Source organism: Rattus norvegicus, chromosome 17 (assembly GCF_021556685.1).
Source record: "Rattus norvegicus strain SHRSP/BbbUtx chromosome 17, alternate assembly SHRSP_T2T, whole genome shotgun sequence".
Classification (NCBI taxonomy): Eukaryota; Metazoa; Chordata; class Mammalia; order Rodentia; family Muridae; genus Rattus; species Rattus norvegicus.
In genome coordinates, this window is record NC_141550.1 from 18,645,526 (window position 1) to 18,669,243 (window position 23,718).

Below are 23,718 nucleotides of genomic sequence, written 5' to 3' on the forward strand. Positions count from 1 at the left end.
CACAGATTTACTCAAGCATACGTGACTAAGGAGGAGGTCGCACATGTATGTATCATGTGTTACTTGTAGAGGTCAGAGGGTAATTTCTGGGAGTTGGTTCTCTCCTTCCAGCATGTGGGTCCCAGGGTTTGACTCATGTCCTCGGACTTGGCAGTGGGCCCTTATCTAATGAACCATCCTGAGGACCCTGGTGCTTCATGGTCTACTGTGTTTTATCACACTGTGGGGATGGTAGTAATCAAGAAACTGCAATGGGAAAAGACAGTTATGCAAGTAAATCTTAATTGTCAACTTGCTGGGACTCGGAATCACCCAAGAAACAAACTTGTCGGCATATCTTTGATGGTGTTTCCATGGACCTCTGGCTGAAGTGATAAAACGTACCTGAAGGTGAGTGGCACTACCTGATGGTGGAGGTTAGAAAAGGGGGAAGCCAGATAAGTACCAGCATCCATTGCTCTCTGCCTTTTGACTATGGACACAATGTGACCAGCCACCCCATTCCCACAGGAGCTTTCCTTAGCTACCATGATATCTTGTGTAACTGTGGTCCAAATAAGCCCCTCCTTCCTTAAGTTGCTTTAATCTGGTATTTTGTGTGGGGACAGTAACTAGTTCAGCAAAGTGTCACAGCAAATGTGGTTAGGAAAGACATAGGACCGGCGAGTACTTATCCACTGAGATGTGCGGAGGAAAGATGGTGCCTTTACTCCCTTACACAAGCTTATATGTCAAAGTTTACCTCTCTTCAGTGTGGAGTGACCTAGACTCCACAGACAAACTTGAGTCATGTAGCCAGCATATCATCTTCTCAAAGCAGGGGAGAGCAAGCCTCTCTGGGCCATCAAAAGTCTTCTTCCAGAACTTGGTAAACCAAGAAGCCTATGTCTATTAGCAGCCACCAAGGTTGTACTGAATTCAACCTTGCTTTTGGGAGGGTGTATGGAGCCCATCCTTGGAGGATATGACACTGGTCACCATCTGTCCTCGGCCTTGATGATTCTCCGGTGTCATAATTGGTCATCATGCAGTACTAGGAATCTCTAGCCATAAGGGCCTCTTTGTCTCAGACTTCAGCTATGGGAACCTTAGAGATAGCTATAAACAATCACAAAGGGCCTCGGGATCAAATGTGAAATTCCTTGGGTCAGGGTGTCACGGTGACTGTTGGTATTTTTGAGAATATCATCCTCGGGATTGGCAGGCCATCTGCATTTGGAAAGTAGTGACAGCTTGCAGATGGTGACCAGAAGTGTGCCACAGATAATCTCAAGTTCTCCTGGCATCTCAGTATTCAGTAGACATTGGGATAATCTATCAAGCCTCTTTCCTTTTACTTTTGGTTCAATTTTTCTACTTTAATATATATATTTTTTATTTTCGTAGAGTACAATGAATAATGTGTTGTTTTGCCTGTGTCCATAAGTGATGATATTTTGCAAAACAATAGCATATTATCAAAACCAAGACATTCTTTACAATTAAAATAGGGACCCGGGATCTCTCATGTTAGCCTTTCTATAGAAGGCCAGCTTCTCCCCCTTCTACAAACTCTCTGTCAATATTGATTGTCAACCTAAAATGATCAAGAATCAGCTAAGAAACAAACCTTTATGAAGGTCCATGAGCGATTGTATTGATTTTATTAATTGAAGTGGGGATACCCACCCTAAATATAGATGGTTCATCCTGTGAACTAGGGTCCTGACCTGCATTTTAAAAGGTGAAAGCAGCCAAACAGTGGTATTTATTTTTCTTTGCTTCTTACTGCAGATGTCAGGTGACCTGTAGCCCCATCAAGTTCCTGTTACCAGGACTTCCCTACCAGGATAGACTGTAAGCCAAACTAAGTTACTCCCTTAAGTTACTCAAGAGAGGGAATTTTTTTTTCACAGCAACAGGAAACGTAACTAAGACTTAAAATGGGTACCAGAAATGGAGATTTTATTGTGATCAACTTGAACGTGTGGTTATTAGGTTTTTGGAAGTATTTGCAGCCAAAGTGTAGAAGAGTTTGGTATGTTGGACTAGAAAAGCCAGCACGATGGGAATTGAGATTAATGGGCCTTTCTGGATGGGAGCTGTATTGTGGAGGACTGAGTCACAAGATCTCAGAGGGGAGTAAGGACTCAATCAGGAATGGAGTGAGGGACCATTCATGTGATATTTTGCCTAAGAATCTGGTTTCATACTGCCCATGTCCTGAAATTTTGAGTGAAGTCGAATTTAAAAGTAAGTATTCCAGCTGTTCCACGTCTAACTGTATTGCAGTTTATCCAGGTCTATGTTGAAAAATAGTGAATAAGCAGATAAATTGAGCAGAAAGATTAAAAAAAAAAGGATGTGCAGTTATTGAGAAAGAGAACTGCCTAGGCACCCAATGCATGAGCTAAAAAGAGGCTGCAGTTGTGAAAGGGAAACATCCCACTCCATAATGGGGCAATAGGAGATATATCTCACAGCAAATCCCTCTCCATTCGAGTCTTCAGCTTGTGAGAAATGCAAACTTATTTGATGAGTCAAGAATTCAACTGAAGAGACTCTTGGCCATTTGTAATTTTCTTTATTCCAAGCTCTACGTTATCTATTATACTATTTCTCCTTTCATTTGATTAATGTTCCAATTTTTTACTTTCATTTTGAAGTGAGTTTCTTATGGGTAGCATATAGTTGAGTTATGGTTTCAATCTACTATATCAATTGGTATTTAGTCCATTTACGTTTAGTGTAATTACCGATGTGTTAGGCCCTTGTTTTACTTTGCTTTCTGATTGACCTGCCTATTAATTTTCTTTTTTGACCTTTTGTTATGTGATGTTGTTTTAGAATTATTCTTTTAGTCATTTGTAGTATTTTTGTAAATATCTGTCTATAACTTTTTTTTTTGGTTCTTTTTTTCGGAGCTGGGGACCGAACCCAGGACCTTGCGCTTCCTAGGTAAGAGCTCTACCACTGAGCTAAATCCCCAGCCCCTGTCTATAACTTTTGTAGTGATTATTGTATTTTCATAATTTTTCATAGTCCTTAGTGCAATTGTTTTGTCGGTTCAATTACAGTGGACAGCTGTATACTGCTAATTTCATGTCAACTAAACACAAACTAGAGATATTTGATAAGAGGAACCCTCAATTGATTGAGGAAATTGTCCTATTACCTTGGATTTTGGCAAAATCTGTAGTATTTCTTCTTGATTAATAATGGATGGGAAAAGACCCAGCTCAATGTACCAGTGATGGGCAATTCTGTGCTATAAGAAAGGAGGCTGAGATATCCATGAAGAGCAAGTCAGTAAACTGTGTTCCTCCACAGCATGGCCTCTCTATCAGTTCCTGCCTCCAGGTTCTTACCTTGAGTTCCTGCCCTGACTTCCCTGGATGATAGACTACGAGTTGTCAGATGAAATATCCCTTTCCTCTTTACGGTGCTTTAAGTCATGGTGTTTTATCACAGCAATTGAAACCCTGAGACAAAGCCCTTCTCTACCTCCCCATTTCAAAATATAAGTGTCTTAGTTATTTCCTCTATGTTGTCTAGAACCATATCAGGCCATGCTATGATTTTTGCTTTCATTGTCAAACATAATTTAGGAAACCCAGAAAAGAGGAAGAGTCTATTATACCTATCCAAGTTTTTATATACCATTTTTTCTTCATTTAAAGAACATTTTTTCCCCTCAGAAATTTCTGCTTTGTTGGTGACAAACTCTTAGTTGTAGTTCATCTACGAATGTCTATGGATCAAATTCAAAGAGTCAGGTTTGCAGAACAAGCACTTTTAGTGGCCCTCATTAAATATGTTTTTATTCCAATGGCCCTCATCAAAGTGTTTTTATTATACCTTGAAATTTTGGTCAAGCACTTTCTTTTCCTGACATATGTCAGTTATCTTTTGTCTTGATTGTTGTCTTTCATTCTGTTTGAGATGGGGTTGACTATGGGGTTAGTTTTCAGTTGAAAGCAATCTAGACTCACCTGTGGAGAGTGTCAGGAATGAGGAATTGCCTAGCTCCATTGGCTTGTGGGCATGTTTGTGGCAGAGTATCCCGATTACACGGATGGATGTGGGAAGACCCAGCCCGTTATGGGTGGCAGCATTTCCGACTGAGTCATAGACTAAGAGTAGGAAAGGTGAGCTGAGAAGTACATGTGGGTTCATTCATTCTCTCTGCTCTTGACCATGGGTGTGATTAGGTGCTTCAAGCTTCTGCCCCTGTCATTTTCCTTCCAGGGTACACTGTAACTTGGAACTGTGAGCTGAAATTAACTTCCCTATGTGGCTTCTCTCACAGTCTTCTGTCTGTCATAGTATTTGGAACGGAAACTGGGGCATGACTGAACAGTATCCCTGACTAATCCACTTTGATTCTCATCCAAACCATGATTCCTCTTTCAGTTGATTCCCTATCTAATAGACACTATATTTCTACTCCACTTTCACTGTTTATTAATTTATGCTTCTATAACAAAACGCCACAGTTAGCTAGTTTAAAAACGACTCACTTCCTTGTGCCAGAACACAAGGAGAAAGACCCAGAATGGTTGGTCTGTGGTGTGGGTTTTCTTCCTGGCTTGTAGCTAGATGACTTGTGGGCATACCCTCATGTGACAAAAAAAACAAAGGGATGGTTCAATTTTGTTGTTTGTTGCCCAGACAAAAGCAACTTGAGAAAGAATTCATCATGTTACAGGCCATTGTTGTGGAGAATTATAGGTTCCAGGAACCTGAAGCAACTGGTTACATCACAGCCACAGTTATGAGTAGAGAGGAATGAGTTCATGAATTCACATTAGTGTTTGTTTCACTTTCTACATACTTATACAATCCAAGATCTCCTTCCTAGGGAATGATGCCACCCACAGTTCCACAGGCCTCAGGTCTTCCCACCTCAATGGAAGATAATTCCCACAAGCATACCTGTAGGGACCTCCTACTCTACACAATTCTTCACTGGGACTTTTAGTAGGTGATTCTAGATTGTGTCAAGTTCACAAACTTTCAGAGCTTGTCTGACCCTTCTTCTTAGAACAATATTGCTATCATGAGAGAATTCACTCTCATCGAAATCTAATCATCTCCAAAGGCCTATTGGAAACATATTCAGTACCAGGACTTGAATATATGAGTCTGAAGTGTGAAATAATTCAATAGTCTATAATACACACCTCTGAAGTTCTTAGGCCCTTCTCATGCCCACTGTCATTTTTCTTACATGAATTTGATCCTTTGCCAACTGGACTCTTTACCTATAATGCCCCAAGCACAACCATTACCCAAACTGTAATGGGACTTACTGTCACTATGTTGCAGAACACACTTCAGTAGCTTCTGACCACTGAACTAAATCCCTAGTCTGTATTCTGACTGACTATATTAAGTCCAGATGCTTGAGCACACCATCAAAGCTCATGCTTGCCCCAGCATCTAGACTTCAAGAGTTCATCCTTCCATGGGATGGAGTTCTAGATAAATAAAAAAGGAACATGAGCTGAGGACCGCCGTTCACTGTTGTCTTTCCTCTGAATGTGACCTACCTCCTCAGTTGCTGCTGTGCCTTCCCACCCCATTGGGTGACAATGCTCACCCAAACCATGAGCCCAAATAAACCCATTCTTAAGGTAACTTTTGTCAGAGATTTTGTTACAGCAGCAATAAATCATGAATACAGTCTTCGTAGATAAAATTAAGGGATTGTTCAAAATCACTCCCTCAGTATCCGATTACTAAGATTTCATAGTTTGATATGAGTAGAGGGTGTGGCAGGAATAGCTCAGAAATCACAAACATGGGGTATTTCTTATTTTGGCAGAGAATGATCTGGGTACAGCCAGGTTTATAATGAGCCTCTGAAATCTGTATTTCGTTAACCGATCACTTTTTTTGCTCATTAGTTCAACAATTATTGGTCCTCGGATGGGCAGCAAGCACCAGATGGGGTTCATTTTAGATGTTTTGTAAGTGTTGTTAAACAGGAAGCGAAGGCACAAAATTCTCTATAATTTGACATGATTTTTCAGAGTTCAGACAGAAACAGTGTGTTCATAAAGAAAAATGTATAGAAGGGATGAAGAACTGCTCCCTCCAACTGCATTCAGACGTAGTTATGTAACTGCTCCATTGAAGGAGTGTGAGTCATAGGATGTAATCCATCATAAAGCAAACCATCAGATTTATTCTATGGGCTCAACATTTGCGCAGCTCTTAAAGAAAACTTAGCATAAATTTCGTTTTCCTGGTCACTTCCAGGTAATAAGATGTCATAAGCATAATGCGAGAAACTAAGGTGCAAAGCTCTGTGTAACAATGCAGCCTCAGCTTGGTTTTGAAGAGCAATGGCTTCTCTCCCCTCCCTTTCTCTTGTTCTTTAGCTCTTAGGGGTATGGGGGCTTCATACTCCCCAGGGATGGGAAAGCTGGGGGAAAGATGGGGAAGAGAGCAGGGCACTTGTCGCTTACCCGGTGTGCCTGTGAGATATTCTGGCCTTGGTTGATATTTAAAGGCACCTCCATCGTTGCTGTTGTAGGTGATCATTGGGAGCTCTTGAGGGTGGGGCATCCATCGTCTGTGTCTTCCTATGAGGGAATGAAAATCTCAACGCTGGTCATTTGCTTTTTCCTCGGCTTTCAGGAATCTCTACCACCTCCAACTTCTGCCTTTTGAGTTCTGTTCCCTCTGCCCAGGTGACCCTTGTGTGATCCAAGTGGTTCCCTCGTGTTCTCGTTGCCCCTGATTATCTTGAGAAGAGAGAGGAGAAATACCCCCCCACCCCAAATATGTGCTATTTCTAGAAAACAGCCTTTCTCTCTCATCTCTAGTTCCCACATTTTACTGCATGTTCGATTTATGTAAGGGCTGTAAATGCCACGGAATCAGATTCTTGACAACCTCCTTTGCATTTGCTGGGGCGTGCGGGAGATTAAACCTGGGAACTCGCGCATGCTAAGCACACACTCTACCACTAAGCTACACTTCAAGCCCCAGCTTTCTCCTCTGTAAATCTTGTACGGTGAGGGTCTCCTGTGTCACTTTAAAATGGGATAGCTAGGACCAGGTAAGATGTTGCATGCCTACTGCCCCAGCACCTGAGATGCCTTAGACCAAAAGAGCATGAATCCAGGACAGCCTGGGTTACACAGCGAGACCCCCAACTCAGTCTAAGGAATAAAAGAAGAGCCAAATCACAGGAGAGGTGATTATTTAGTGACGCTTTCCTCTTTGTACCTGCCCTCTCAGGGTAGAGAGACCTACTTCTAGCCAGCTTTGGCACATGATTGACAGGTCATGGTGATGAGTAGGCTCTTCCTTCTTGCGTTATAAGTCTAGGGAAAGGATAAGATTGTGTTTCTGCATTGTTTTGCTTGTTACCAGTGCTGGCAGCTGAATCTAGGATCTTTCATACGTTCGGCTCCTCCACTGAGCTGGATGCCCAATATTCTTTTTACTTTTGAGTTGAGACAGGGTTCCACTGTCTTGACGTGACTCTGTAACACAGTCTGGTCTTGAGCTTGCTATCTTCCTGCCTCAGTCTTCCAAGGAGCTCTCATTCCTGGCCTGCACCACACCGTCAGCCCTGCTGTATTTACTTTCATGTCTGCCTACCAGATGTTGCATTTGTTTTCAGGACTGGTATAACATACTGCAAAACAGCAAGCTGAAGATAACGGGAATACATTTCTTTTTTCAAATTCTAGGAACAGGAGTCTGGAATTAGGGCCACGCTTTTTCAGTGGGAGCCAAATTAACATCCGTTTCACACTACCCTAGTCTCGGGTAAGGATACTGCCACAGAATCCGATGGACCAGATGGCTTAAACAACAGTTTCTCAAGGTTCTGGAAGCTAGAAGCTCAGGGCCCAAAGGCTAACCAGCCGGATATCTGTTGAATGCAACTGGGTCACCTCCCTGTATCATTATATGATAAAGATAAAAAATAATCACTCTTAGATCACTTCTAACAGGGGGACTGGTTTTATTCATGAGGTCCACCCTCCCGTGATGTAAATATCTCCCAATGGCTTCACATCCTAATATCATTCTACTGGGGAGGTTAGGGTTTTTAACATAAGAATTTGAGGGAAGCACTAACAGAGGCTATGGACCTTCTCAATGATCATCCATTGAATTGCTTGCGGTTGTTATCAGTGGTGTGTGTGTGTGTGTGTGTGTGTGTGTGTGTGTGTAAATGTTCACATGTTCACACAAGTACAGGCACATGTATGAAGAGGCCAGAGGTCAACATCTGTATTTTCTCCAATCGCCCACCATCTTATTGTTTTGAGAGAGGGTCCCTCTTTGAACCTAGAGCTCCGTGATATGCCTAGGCTAGCGGGCCAGCAAGGTCTAACAGTCCATCTTTCATGGCCTCCCAAGTGCTGGGATTATAGGCACACACTACCACATGTCTTACAAAAAACAAAAAATAAAAAAAAAAACAACTAAATATTGGTTATCCAATCTCAGGCCCTCTTCCTACTTACATAGCCCTTAATCAATCATTTCTCAGGCATTATGCCACTCCAATTTCTGTTTGTTTGGCTTTTTGTTTTTGTTTTTTTTAAACGTGCCCATCTTCTCTCGTATGTCTCTACAGGGTCCCATTATAAACGTATTTGGCTTTAAGTCTTGCCCTAATGCAGTGTGATATTACCTTAACTACACTTGTGCAAAGGCCCTCTGTACAAATAAGGTGAGAGGTGCAGGTTCTTGGTTGTAATGGATTTGGGTGGTGTGAGGGAGGAGGGGGAACACTGTTTAATCCAGTGTAGGTGCATTGTAACAGTTTCTGTAGAGGTTTGACATCTTTACAACTATGACAGTGCACATCATTTTACCCAAATAATGTTTAAAAGGCCTCTGTCACTTTAATTTCGTCCAGGTTTATGGCAGGCACCTGCTGGATTCCCTGGAACACGTTACACATTCATGGATGGGTGTCACGAAGGGAACACAAAGTATAGTAAGCAGAGCTATGCAGTCTGAGAAGACATCGGAGGCAGCTAACGATAGCTGCTCTTGAGATGAGCAAGCTGATGCCCCCCCGCCCCCCACACACACACACAAGTGAATCCTCAGAGAGGTGATGTGCTAATTGTATCACATGACTTGTGGTGGTGGTTTGAATATGCTTGGCCCACGGGAAGTGGCACTACTAGGAGGTGTGGCCTTGTTGGAGGAAGTTCATTGTTCAAGGGGCGGGCTTTGAGGTCGTATGTTCAGGTTCTGCCCAGTGTGGAATGAGATCCTCTTCCTAGTCTACTCCTGGCTGCCTTTGGATCAAGATGTAGAACTCTTGGCTCTCTGAGAGTCTCTTCACAGCAATAAAACTCTAGCTAAGACACTCATGAAACAAAGACACATACATCATAATTTTGAGTATTCTGACTGTTCTTTTGCGTGTGGTTTTATTCCGGATTATTATAATGTTTTAAGCTTCGGTAGCATTTTTGTTATTCTCCTGGAAGCATCTCATAGTACGAGTCCCTTTTCCTAAAAGCCCAAATAGTCAGATGCAAGTTTATTCAAGTGGAGATGTAGGGGACCACTTAGGACTGAAGAAAGCAAGGGGAGCCTCCATGATAACCCCTCAAACCAGAATTTATACACAGACTTCTCATGGGGTTTCTTTTAATGTAACAGCTACTGACTGTCCAGAATTCTGACCCCAAAAGCAGTGCAACAAGAATGATAAACAAATAAAGACAAGGTACTAGCTTTCCATTTTCTCCTTCTAGTCTGGGACTAATCACTGTATGGTTTTTGATTTTGCTGAGCCAAGGGTGTCAGATATATGCACATGCATGCACACATGTGCGCGCACACACACACACACACACACACACACACGTGCATACATACACACAGACACAAACACACCCACATACAAACACATGCACACACACACACTCACACACATGCATCTACACACACAGGCAGGCACACACACACACACACACATTCACACATATACCCATCTTTGCTGCTCTACTAATTCAGCGAGGTTTTCTGCGACTTTGGCAACTGAAGTGCCATCATAACCAAGCATGTATCTCTTGTTCAGAGATTTTTTAGACATGGATAATTTAGTTACTATACCTTACCTCTGTCTTGACATCATAATCATTCTTCGGTATCACTGGGGCATTGGTTCTAAGACCTTGCCCACAGCCAAGTCTGCAGGTGTGCAATGTCCCATGTAACACTCTTTAGCACTTGCGTGGAACCATGCACTTCCTCCGAGATACGCTAAACCATCTCTTGAGTTGAGTCTCACGGCCCCCACACAATGTAAATACTACGCAAGCTGTTCTACTGTGTTGTTTAAGGAGTAACACGAAGACAAAAGTCTGAACGCGTTCAACACAGGTGCAACGTTAGCTCTGTTTGGTTGACTACAGGAATGGAACCCACAGCTCCCGAGGGCCAGCCAACTGTACTTCTTTTCCAAACGCACCAGTGCTGCCCCGTGTGACTACGTCTGGACATGCAGACTGAGCCTGTGCATACTTACCCATTCTTTCTATGTAAACGATTTCTACCAGATTTACATTTCCTTGGGTAATTGTTGTCTTTGTAGCGCTCTGTGTTGTGGCATCTCTATCAGAATTTGTGTTGTGCTTCCTTTTGTAAGACATTTGGATTCTGTGAGAAGCGTTATGTATGTAAGTAATAGAAACAACACCCACACCATTGCTTTGCTACTGGGGTGCCGCCACACTTCTGTTTGCTTTCTCTTCCTCTTTTTTTTTTTTCCGAATCACCAGAATAGTTCCTAGGAATGGAAATGATAAAACATTCTTAAAGACACAGTTAATTCAGACTTGGGAGATGGCTCAGTAGTAAAAGTGTTCCTTGTACAAGCAGAAGGATGGGAGTTCGGATCTCTAGAACCTGTATAAATGCCAGGTCATCACGCTGGCCCATAATTCTAGCCTTGAAAGGCAGAAGCAGAGGCTCCCTGGAGCAAGATGACCAGATCATCAAGCTCTGAGTTTGATTGAGAGACTCTGCCTCAAAGAGTAAGGAGGAAGAGCATCGAGGCTCAGGGGAGACACTCGATGCCTCTGCAGACAGTTGCACACACTATACGCATACTCACATACACGGGAACACGCATACATACATGCCCACATACAATAAAAGGAGGAAAAAAAGAAAGAGAACAACACGGTGAGTTCATTAGTAGTCATTAGGAGGGAGTAATAGTCACTTGAAAGGACCCTTCCTTAACTGTCAGCCTTGTTGAGCCTTCCATGCCGTTTTATCCTGGCTTAAACCCCAGTAGCAGATGCACTCTGTACTTGATGTAATTTACGAACTGCTATAAATTGAGCATGGCGGGAGGTAAATATCAGCAGTCAGAATGAACTAGCTGTGTAGCAACCGGAGAAATTATGAAGCTTCTGCGGGAATTGGACTGTTTTTATAAAATATATCAGACAGCAAAGTCCTCAGTAGGGAAGGCAGGGGGGACAATACAGCAGCTATGCAAAATGGTTGGGCTGGTTTTATACCCTCTTTTATTCTTAAGCTGCTTTTAACTTAAAGGGCAGAAAAGACCATCTTTGGAATTGCATGGTCTTGCAGAACAGGTACGTGGGATCCTGGACTCGCTAAGAGCGAGAAGGTGCTGTGATATGTTTCTATTGGCCTCTCCTGGCCTCTGCCCCTTTGGTAGGGGGTGCTGAGTCCAGAGCCCGCAGGGTCAAGGGAAGCACCTGTCAATGGAAAGGGGACAAACCTAATAGTCAGCGGTGTTGAATGAAATCTGGGTGACAAAAGTCAGAATCAGTCATGGCTTCCGGTTATCAATCCAGACATGGCTGTCCTTCCCCTAGAGGGGGGCGGGGTGCAGAGTCACATCCACTTTCTACCGGAAGCTCAGCAGTTTGGAGAGGCACAAGACCCAAGCCAAGATTGCAGAGGTCCATGGGCTCTCTGCGGAGATCAGAGAACAGAGAAACCCAGACAGAGTGAAACTACCGGCTTTGGTCACGGTGCTAAAGAGAATATTGAAAGTGGAAGTCATCCTGGAGCAATGGAAATGCCAGATCCCTCCATAGACAAAACAGTCCCCTCTGCTAATATGCCCAAGGCCAGTGGTACCAATCAGATCTGGTACTGGTACAACCACGTACAGAAATTCCTGGAACTCTTGTTAAAAGGCAGATTCCGATTGGGTATGCGTCCTGGTTCCGGAAGTTCTCACAGGCTTCCCCACCGATGCGGATTCTGGTTATTTTCTAAAGCAGCGGGGTTCTGAGCCTCACTCCTAATTCTCACCGCCCAGGCCCACACACCTTTGTTCTCTGCCCAGTTTTACCTGTCCGATTCCATAGGCATCACGTCCGACCACCATCGCCTTCTGTTCCTTTTCTCCTCTTCCGGTGCTTTTGTATGACGGCCTTTTGTTTTCCTTCCAGACTGAGCACCAAGAAGAAGAGCTTAGATTCAGATCGAGCAAGATGGCAAAACCCAAATGTGCGCTCCTTTGTCACGTGACTTGACCTATTAAGGGCAGAAGGACACAAGATGGTGCCATCTGGAGGCCAAGGAAAAGCCATAGAATTACATTAGGATTACACTGATTACTGGTTTTATTGTTGTTGTTGTTGTTGTTGTTGTTGTTGTTGTTGTTGTTACTTTTTTCGTTGGGATAAAATACTTGACAAAAGTAACTTAAGGGAGGCAGGGTTTGTATTGGCTCACAGTTTGAGAAACGCAGTTTATCATCCTGGGGAAGCCGGGGCAACAGGAATATGAGATAGCTGGCCACACTGTGTCCACAGTCGATGCGTTAAACAGTGATGGTTGGTCCTCCGCGGGCTTTGTCCTTTTTAAGTTCTTTTTTTTTTTTTTTTTTTCCAGAGCTGGGGACCGAACCCAGGGCCTTGCGCTTGCTAGGCAAGTGCTCTACCACTGAGCTAAATCCCCAACCCTGGCTTTGTCCTTTTTAAACAATCCCTGATACCAGCCCATGAATCGGTACTGTCCACATTCAGGGAGAGTCTCCCCAACTCCAGTTAACCCAATCTGGAAACCCCCTCACAGCCACGCCCGGAAGTTTTTCTCCTATCAGGTTAACGATCAATATTAATCATCACTGGATTTTTTTTTAATCTCTAAATCAGTTTAGAAACCTGCTCCGTGATGTTTTGCTGGAAGCAAAATGGCTGGACCTGAGATCAACGTGGCGTGAACTGGGCAGGTGGGGACATCACTCTGAGCTCTGCCATGGGTCTCAAGCCACGTCCCCTTCCCCACCTCTGCTACCCACCCTGGCAGCCTCCCTCACTCACTCCCTGGTCTTTGATTTTGAAGCTACAGCACCTGATGAGGTGGAAAGGAACCCCCTCTCCTCCTTTTTTATCTTTAAGCAGCTGCATTATTAATGGAGAAGGAAACGTCTCCCATGAGCTATGGCAAAATCCTCCAGATTGGTTTGTGAATCAATGTAGCTTAGGCTAAAGAAACCTAATTTCCTGGAAGCTATTCTATGGCTTTGGGTTTCCAGAGAGGCATAAAGTTTGCATGGTATTTACTCTTAGTTAAAATTAAATGGAAATGGGGAAGGGAAAAAAAACTCAAAGAGGAAGTCTTTTGTGAGGAAATGTCATTAGCGGGGGGTGGGGGGGTTTGGAGGAGGGATGAAAGGCTAGAAAGAAATGTGGACGGAATCTACATACTACATTATAGGAGGCTTGGCAGTATGGATATAGCAATAGGTTACAACGACAACTGTCTTCATGCTGTTAGGTATCAAGTGAGATTTTTACATACATTTTTGTTGTGAAATGCACACAGAAAGTCCAACCTAATAAATTAATAATAATAATTAATAGATTGTATAAATACCATACATTCAGGTGATTACGGAGTAAGTGAAAGGAAACTTACCCCCATGACTTTCACCTTCTCTATTTTTAAGCTAATCTTCCTGCCTCATTCTTCTTTTTACATTATATAGTTTTACTCATTAAGTATGCATTGATGAAGAATACGTTTTCGTATTTTTTTTGATAAATTATGTGTGTATACATGTGTGTGCATGCCGGTCCTCACGTGTAGGAGTCAGAGGGCGGACCCAGCTATCACTCCTCCCTCACCTTCCTCCTTGTCTCAAACAGGCTCTCTCCCATTCCTCCACTGCACTGTGTATACTGAACCAGTTGTCTGTGAGCTTCTTGGAATTCTCTTGTTCCCTCCCCCTGCCCCGCCTCCTGTCTCTGCCCCACTTCCTGCCCCGCCCTGCCCCGTCTGCCTTCCTTCTCCCAGCAGGAATGTGATGATAGCAGATGCATATACTAAGCATCTAGGATTTATATGCATTCTGGGGATTTGAACTCAGGTCCTCATGACTGAGTGTCGCAAGTGCTGTAACCTACTGAACTTTTTTTTCTTTCTTTTCTTTCCTTTTTCTTTCTCTTTCTCTTCCATGCACTTACTGTGCTGTGTGATATTCCTCAGCTGGATAAACGACATTTTATAGTATCTACTGCTGGGGGATGTTTTCACTTGTCTCCAGTGTTTGGCTGTTTTTATGAATGGAAGCACAATTTCCATGGTGTATTTGTGCTCTGGCGTATACATCTCGGGCACTGGATATGGGTGTCTTTCCTTTTAGTCCACGACACATAACAGTTCACCAAACACATAGTAGCAATCCCCGTGCCGCTGCTTTGTAATGGGGATGGGCGTCACCTTTCTCTTGTCTTCTTTTTTCTTTTTAATCCAAGTTTTCTATTTCCCTCTTTAATAAATATCAATTTATTTAATTAAGAAAATACTACTCCAACACCTTTTAAGAATTATATTGCCCATTGGGAGATATTCTTTTTAAACCTTTTAATTGAAACAACCCAGTCTTGTGGAAAACACATAGGAAGCACACATTCACGGCTTAATGGGCTATCATACCGTGGGCGCCCCTGGGTGACCACCTGTAGATCAAAACAGAACTTCTGAGCATTTCAAAAGCCTTCAGTCACAAATTACTTTGTAAACAAAGGAAAATGGCTATACTTCATTGTACGGCCATTCCTTTTAAACCGAAACACTCCCCTTCAAAGGAGAAGGAACAGTGGCATGTAATCCCCAGAAGACTATAGACACTTACAGAGGCTTGGGGAAAGGTCTAAGATCCACACACCCCTCCCAGTGCTCATGAGAGCCTTTGAGTGTGGGCAGCATCACTGGAGGAAGAGAGATTCTCCTGGAGGGACCCAAATGCAAATTGTACAAGGAGTTCTGGGGGTACAGGAGTTCTGGGGGTGCAGGTTTGTGAGCTGTCACTGAGGCTGGGGTGGGATTTGTAAGGTAACGTGGCTGCCTTTGAGTCACCCATGCTCCCGTAAGCAACCCAAAGAAACTTCCCAAGTTCTACAATCTAGACTTGAGGACCATTGTCTCTGGTGTGCCTTGCTGCCATTTAGGTGAACAGGTGTTGTGTTTGCTAGGTCTCCCCAGGGAAATGCACACAGCATGAGAGTTTCGGATGCTTTTGAACTTGTTACCTATGGGAGCCACACAGCCTACAGTACCTTACATCTAGTCACCCGTCTTCCAACACTGGGCGGGGCATCCGTACACTCAGGCTGAGGTAGTCTGTTTGCTTTCTTGAAGCAAAGCATGGGTGTTGGAGTAATTCTTTAATCTCGGGTTTCTACCCTGCCTTTGATCATTCAGTTCCCAGATAAAAGATGCACGACTCTCTTATTTATAATAAGCTTTAAAAACACTACAGCTGGGTAGATGTCTGCTCTCTACGCTATTAGTATCTACTTCCCTATCAGCAATCCCGAGTTATAACTTGGCATGGTCCATGTGGGCCACCTTGAATTCCAATTGACTCAGTCTTCATTGCCAGAGTTTCATGACTCACCTACCCCATAGCGTCCTCTCCTTTCTCCACCTTCTCCCTTTCCCTATTGGTCCTCCTCTAACCCCAAGCCTGGGAACTGAAACCCCATCAACCTCTCTTCTGCCCAGCTATTGGCTGCCAACCAGCAGGGTTTTTTTTCTTTTTAATTGGATATATCTTTTTAAATTTACATTTCAAATGTTGTCCCATTTCCCAGTTTCCCCTCCAGAAACCCCCTATTCCATCCTCCTTCCCCCCACTTCTATGAGGGTGCTCCCCCACCCCCACCCACTCCCTCCTGCTTCCCTGCCCTGGTATTCCCCTACACTGGGGCATCGAGCCTTCACAGGACCAAGGGCCTCTCCTCCCACTGATGCCTGACAAGGGCATCCTCGGCTACATATGTGGCTAGAGCCATGGGTCCCTCCATGTGTACTCTTTGGTTGGTGGTTTAGTCCCTGGGAGCTCTGGGGGTTCTGGTTGGCTGATATTGTTGTTCCTATGGAATTGCAAACCCCTTCATCTCCTTTAGTCCTTTCTCTAACTCCTCCTTTGGGGACCCTGTTCTCAGTCTGATGGTTTTTAAATTAAGGAGCAATGTCAATTAGCATCACCTAGTGTATCTGAAGATTTTCTCATCTCTGAGGCAACCAGGACCAGCATTTAGCATTTCAATATACAGCAACAGACCAAACCTCAACACATGGGTGTTGGCCTCAGGAAACTCATTGACTCCTTTCTTCAACCCACAAACTGTGGTGCCCATCTTTCACACAGAGAGCCTGTGTGGGACCCCAAGGCAGAGACTACCTATCATGATGTGGGTCTGTAATAACCCCCAAGTCTCTCTCTGACAGTGAGTTAACTATGACTCCACTCAAGTTTTCTCTTCCCCTTAGCTACCCAGAATGCTTAGCAGTATCACATCCTCAGACCATCTTCTTTTATGTAAGTTGGAGCTGTTGCAGGATTTCTGTTTTTCCGGGAGGTTGATTTGTTTCTGAGGATCATGGGAATCGAAGGATATTTATGGAATCTGGCCCATGTGACGAGCCCTTGGCCTACAGTGCAAAGCAACTTCAATACTGCATTGTCTCATAATGGAGCCTGCAATGGGAGTAAGAAGTCTAGCCTCAGGTCTTCATGAGGGAATAGTTCTAAAACAGTCGTCCACAAGGAAAGGTGAAGCCAACAGCCTGTGCTCTTTACTCAGGTAAGAATCGTGTCACCCTTCTACAAGAAACAATAGTTTATATCTAGCTTTTATTTTATTTGAAATGGCATCAACCGAACGGGATCTCAGGTAGTCAGGTTCTCAGACAGTAAGTCTGCCAGGCTGTATGTGAATGAATGTCCTAGACACAGTTTTCTTTTCTTCTTCAAGACCTTGAGTGTAATTATTAAAGCTTCAATTGTCCCCAGTGATACTAGCTAGATAATCAAATTTGGATCACAGACAGGGAATAATTTAAAGTGTGCCTTCATTATTGTTCAATGGAAAATAACTCAGTCAAAAATGGTTCTTACACTCCTCCAGCCTCAGGTCTCTCACGTGCTTTCGGTCCTAACCAATAAACTTAGTAGGACTACTCAAAGGATCGCATTGACTTTCTACCCGCAAAGAATACACTATGTAGACAAGACTGGTTAAAAGGTTTTTACCGGGGCTGGGGATTTAGCTCAGTGGTAGAGCGCTTACCTAGGAAGCGCAAGGCCCTGGGTTCGGTCCCCAGCTCCGAAAAAAAGAACCAAAAAAAAAAAGGGGGGGGGGGTTTAACCACAAAAACTAGGAGAAAGCATTGCTGATATCATTTGCTGAAAAAGGCAAAATTGGGATTCAGGATAGAGCTGCGACATTTGGAAGAACTCCACTGATGGTGTTGATTAACTTGCATGGAAACGGAGAGCACATTTTGAAGCATCATTGATTAAGAAGAGGCATTCCCTAGGAACTAGGAGGAAGTAAGTTGTCTGTATGATAACCTGTTTAGACGCTGGGAAACTTATACTTTGTGGACCAAGATTTCCTTTGATCGAGCAGGACTAGGATGGTCTTGCTCTGCTTTCTGTGACTAAGACAGTAAGCGTCTGTCACTCCTGCCCCTGACAGGAGTCGGCAAAAGTTCTCCCACCAACCAAATCCTGCCTTTAAATCTAGTCATATTTCTGATACTTCATGGAAAGAGGGGCCCGCGCTGTGCCCAATGGTGTAGTAGCTATATAACCCAGACACAATCCACAGGGGCCCAGGGCAGAAATTAACAAATATATTTTAGCTTGAAACCTTACGGACGAAGAGTATCAGCCAGTTTCTCCTGAGTAGTCCCAGACTGGTCACAGACCCCGTCATCCCGATTTACAAGAACCCATCTACAAAGGTTGCTGTGACAAAGATCACTGAGCCTCAGATATAGGGTGTCACAGCGAAACCAACCTTCCTTGAGTGCTGGAGTGGATGAAAATAGGATGGGGAGACAGAAGTGTCCTGGGTTCCACTGATGAATTCATCACTGAGTCACTAACTGCACGATCTTTCCCATCTCTTCGGTCCAGATTTATGTCTACTAAATGAAAAGACTAACCAAACTAGGTTTCCTAGGGATACAGTCCTAATTGTACAGTACTGTGTTCTGTCCCTTAGACTGTGATCAAGTTGTAAACCATGCTTCCTTGCTCCACCTCCAATGGGATTCATCAACTCATTTTCCTTTCCACTGATAAACCCTGATCAATAACGTCAGGGTTGGGAGTCTAATGCACTCCTGGTGATGGTCTCCCAGAGCCTCTTAGAACCCAGTGTCCACAGAAAGTAGGTTGGAACACTACCATTTTAGGTTCCTTGACCGACAACTCATGACCAAATTGCTCCCTTTTCTGGAACTGAAATGTCTACCGTGTTCCATGGGAACATGCTGTCCAGCTACAATTTGGAAGAGGATGAGGTGAAGAAGTCTGGATTACCGTGGGTATTGGTGACACTCCTTTGAGGACTTAGGACCTGTCAGCCTATGGTCCTTGGTCCCTGGAACTTTTGGAACCATGAACTAAATAGTGCCAATAGGTAACGATTGCAAGCAGAGACGCCTGGAAAAGAGCTTGAAGTAGTATGTTTTGACACATCACCCATGAAACTCGACGTAGGAGAGGATGTTCCTGCACTGAGAAAGACAGCAGGCACCTTGAGGAGGAGCAGACGACTGGGAGCAAAGCCACCATGTTCTGTTAACCCTTCTGGTTTGTCAGCTCTCGTGTCTGAGTCTCCGATTGTTGTGGCATTCTTCTGCAGGTCCATGGTGGCTATTTCAGGAGCCCGACGCAGCAGGACAAATGTGCACAAGTCCACACAGTATGACAGAAGAATTAAAAATGTATTTACCATCTGCTGGTAGTTTCCTTGTGGGCTCTTTTCTTTTCCTCCCTTGCAGCTACAAATAGGGTCTTTGCATTTCCTTCCGATTTAAGAGAAATTGGAGAGCTCCCCCTCCTCTTCCTGCCCCTCCTCCTCCCCATCTCCCTTCTCTCTGTCCTCCTGCCCAATACTGTTAAACTCTGGAATGATTCCAGCATGGATGATCATTCCTCTTAAGTATAAATTGAAGAGTCTACAAAAAGTGTCTAGTGTTTTATACTCAGGTGATTTCTAGACCCTTTGCTTAGGTTCTGGTACCCAAAGACTCTGAAAAGCGTAGGACAGAGCAAGAAGAAAGGGGTGGAACAAAATCCACTTAAATGGGATTGTATATTGAAATGAAGCTTGGAAATTCACACTGGCCCCTTACCATGAATTCAGTCCTCATCACGAAGACTGCTGTGGTAAAACACCCCATTTACATTGGGAGAGAGTCCTGGAGACGAAAGTGGGGTGCCTTAAGTGTGACCCATTTCTAGCCATACATTCCACGGGCAAAAATCAAAAGCTGAAATTTAGTTTTGTTAGTCTGGACACAATGTAGGATTTATCTGGGCAAATATTTCCATCCTCACTGGGAGCCTCTAGTTTTCTTTTCTGGGATACACGTGTTAGTAACCTAAAATGAGCCCGACTCAGTGTCCTGGAGGGCCACACCTTGGAATCTCAGCAGGAGATGAAGGCATGAGAATCACTGTGAGCTCAAAGTCAGTTTAGGCTACAGTCTGAGTCCTGGTTTGAAAGATAAACAAAAGAAACATTGTATTAGATTCTTTTCTCATTGTTGTGGCAAATCAAGTCCGGAGGGGAGTCTTTCTTTGCCCATAAGTGTTTAGTCTGCCATGGAATAGAAGGCCAGGCACTTAGGATGGTACTGAATGTAGTGGAGGGAACTATCTGTCTCACATCTCAGAGGATCAGGAAACAAAGAACAGACAGGTACTAGATTGAGCTGTAAGATTTCAAGACTCACCCACCCTCAGAGACCCACTTCCTCTGTGGAAGCTCCACCTCCGGAAGGTTCCACAACCTTCCAAGCAGTGTTCTCAGTTGGAGCAGATTGTTCAAACAAATGATCCTACAGGAGGGACAATCCATAGTCAAAGCAGGGAGCGAAATGATGCCTTGGCTAAAATAGCACACAGTACAGTATCTGTATCATTCTGACTACCCTGGTCCATTCAGGTACTGGTGTGTTAAAATTTCCTAAGATCTAATAATGCTTAACTTTACCCTGAAAACATTGAGTCTGGAGTGGGTCTCTTGAACTCTAGAAAATAAGGACTATGAATCCACTGAATTCTTGGGAGATTAACACAACATCTGCAAAGCCTTTTAGTATGGAGTCTGTCCCATTCAAGGGCTGGGTCAATAGAAATGTTGACAGTTCTAATTGTATATTGTCTTGGACCTTTGATTTGCTTTATTTTGAGACAGGTCTCATGTATCCAGATCTGGCCTCAAATTCATTATGTAGCTGAGGATATCCTTGAATTCCTCATTCTCTTGTCTCCATGTTTTGAGTATCAGGATTGCAGGGAATTTTAACCCCTATGCTTGGCTTCCTGGGTGCTCAGGATAGAAGACAAGGATTTTGAATGTCAGATAAACACTGAGATATATATCCTTGCCCAGATCCTCAATTGGAATTTTGGTGTGTGTGTGCGTGTGTGTGTGTGTGTGTGTGTGTGTGTGTGTGTGTGTGTGTGTGTGTTTAGACAGGGCTTCTTTAAATTCACTCTGTACACCAGGCTGGTCTTAAACTCACAGCGATCCACCTGCTTCTCCCTCCCAAGTACTGGGATTAAAAGCATTGGATTTTGACTTTCTTTAAATGTCTTTATAAACTGGATCCTGAGGGCAGGCCAATCTCAGCATAACTCAGCTTTAATGGTCATCCTTAGTATAATTGAGTCAAAGAGCAAACAAGTGGCTTAGACAGTAGTGGATTTGTTTTTGTTTTACTTTTCAATGTTTGGGTGGAACCGGATATTGAGCACAGGATATCACACATGCCAGGAAAGAGCTCTACCATTGAGCTATACATCTAGTCCTGGATTAGCTTCTGATGACGCAATCATTAGACATTAGGTAATTGCTCACGGTAGGTCCTGGAAATATAACTTACTGATCCGTGAACTCGTTTAAGAGCTGGTGAATATTTAGTGTGAGTCCGCCATCAGAATGCTCTACTAAGAACAACCCCAGCTGATACTAAGAACCTTTGCTTCCTGAGAGTAAACAAATAGCAAACACCTCACAGTGTAGGACATCATGGGACAATACATTCATGCAATAAATGAGGAAGGCGGAAGGACACAACCAGAGCATAGCATCCTGGTTTTAGCTTCTTGGCAAAAAAAAAAAAAGATGGCAGAAGGCGGGGCCATGGCAGAAGGCGGGGCCATGGCAGAAGGCGGGGCCATGGCAGAAGGCGGGGCTGGGGCAGGTATAGCTGTCTAAGGGAAAAACATTTCCCGAGCCAGTTACAGCAGCAGAAAGCCTGGTCCCAAGGCAGAACAAGCCTGGTGTCTTTGAAGACTAGCGAGTCTGAATATATTGGGGCAATGATGGTGACAGAGGAGGTCAGAAGAGCTGAGACCATGGGGAGTCTGGTAGAAATGGAAGGACTGTGACCTAGTCTGGTTATAGAAAGCTGGGAGGTTTTCTAGCAGCACAGATTCACCAGTTTCGAGCAATGGTCCAAGACGTGGGCTGCTTGTAGCAGAGACATCAAAGATACACTCGGAGGCTACTGCAATGCTTCCAGTGACGGTTAGCTCTGATGGTGGCAATCCCAGTGCTCAGAAATGGCTAGCCTCTGGATGTATTGCGAAGATCTAGCCAGCTCGATCCAATGGATAGCAGGGATGCAAGGTACCAAATGAGAAAGCAGCTGAGATAACACCAGTAGCCTGTATGTCCTAATTCCTCTTCTCCGATGCTGTCGATGTCTGCCATTATGAAAAGGTTCCCTCACCCCTGGGGTTGATTGATTGTATGCCTAACTGATATATTGTTTGTCTGCTGTCCACTGTTAGCCACCATGATGCTTCCGTGGAGGACAGCTGCTATGTGTGTTGGTGTCCAACAGAGGGAGCTGAGAAGCTCTGTGGAGGACCTGGCCACTGACCTGGCTGGATCATACTTGTATTCCTTGAGACCCCTTGTGGTAGCCTGTGTTTCAGGACAGAGTCAACAAATACCTCTTCTGGAAAGAGGAGCAGGTGACTCCAGAGCTCTCTGGCTAATTGTTCTGTCTCCTGTGGTTGTTTACTGATGTTGTCATGGATGCCAGATCAAATACACACTCAAGATAGATTATCAATGACTATCTAAAGAGGAAAGAGATAGGGTATAAACACAAATAACAAGACAGAAGCAACAGTCCTAAAACCTCAGATCCAGAAGGATGGATTCCCTATCTAGCCTAGTCTAACAAGTGACCAGACAGGTTTGCTTAAAGCCTAAGAGGTTTTGTTTCTCTCAGCTATGGAGGTCAGAAGTCTGGAATTAGGTGTCATGGGGTCAGCCTCAGTTTGAAATCTATGAGGAAGAAGACTTTCTTCCCCTGCAGCTTCTGGTGTTTGTTGGAAAAGACATTGTACCTTTGGCATGTAACAGTGTCTTTCCCACCTCTGTCTCCATCTTCTCAGGGTTTTTGGCCTGAGCTGACACCTTGTGTTCTTATGAAGGTGACCTTCATGTTGGGTTTAGGGTTCAATCTCAAACAGTAAAGCCTCCTAAGAAAATATGCAAACCCTATTTCCAAATCAGGTCACATGCTACTGGGATCCCGACTTCAATATACTTGTGTGAGCAGACTGAGTTCAACTTCCAACAGAGAGGGACAGGAAATGCCAGGGATAGCACACATGAAGGAGGGGGAGTCCCTTAACCAGACCAATGAACAAAGAGAAACACTCTCAGGCTGAATATGTTTGAATGCAATAGGAAGCTACTTCATCCTCCTCCTCCTCCTCCTCCCCTCCTCCTCTTCCTCCTTCTTCATCTTCTTCTTCTCCTCCCCCTTCTCCTCTTCCTCCTTCTCCTCCTCCCCCTCCCCATCCTCCTCCTCCCGTTAGTGGTTTAAAAATATTGTATAAATAAAAAGAATAAGAAGATACCATGACTCACACGTTGGGCAAAGCTGCAGATTCTTGGGATCATCAATAAAGACTTCACTGAAGTGTTGATACCCAAGCCAAACCTTAAAGGATGGGGAGTAAGTCTCTTGGCTAAGGAGGTGGGGCTGGGGAGAGGACCAAAAAAGGTAGGTAGGTAGGGCTTGGCTTAATAAGGAAGTGTTCACCAGAATGAAGTTAGTTTGCTTATACACTGACTACCTCCTTTAAGAGCGTGTCACATCTCAAGGTCCATATTGTCAACTTTATCTGCAGTGCTTCAATGCTGTGTTCAAATATAAAGAAAAGGGAGGAGGGGGAGGGGGAGGAGG

At 44.0% G+C, this 23,718-nt stretch overlaps 1 long non-coding RNA gene across 4 annotated transcripts in view; it reads right to left on the reverse strand.

The window, feature by feature from the left end:
• LOC148000050 (uncharacterized) overlaps positions 1-23,718 on the reverse strand; it is a 41,338-nt gene that overhangs the window by 7,431 nt on the left and 10,189 nt on the right. For 2 of the 4 annotated variants that reach the window (XR_015641522.1, XR_015641523.1), the window contains exons 5-7: positions 12,317-12,501; positions 10,505-10,765; positions 6,453-6,569 (exon numbers count right to left, since the gene is read on the reverse strand). This is a non-coding gene — a long non-coding RNA (uncharacterized LOC148000050). Of the gene's footprint in view, positions 1-6,452; positions 6,570-10,504; positions 10,766-11,165; positions 11,932-12,316; positions 12,502-23,718 lie in introns of those variants that run through there. The other 2 variants (XR_015641524.1, XR_015641525.1) reach the window with 2 other exon arrangements.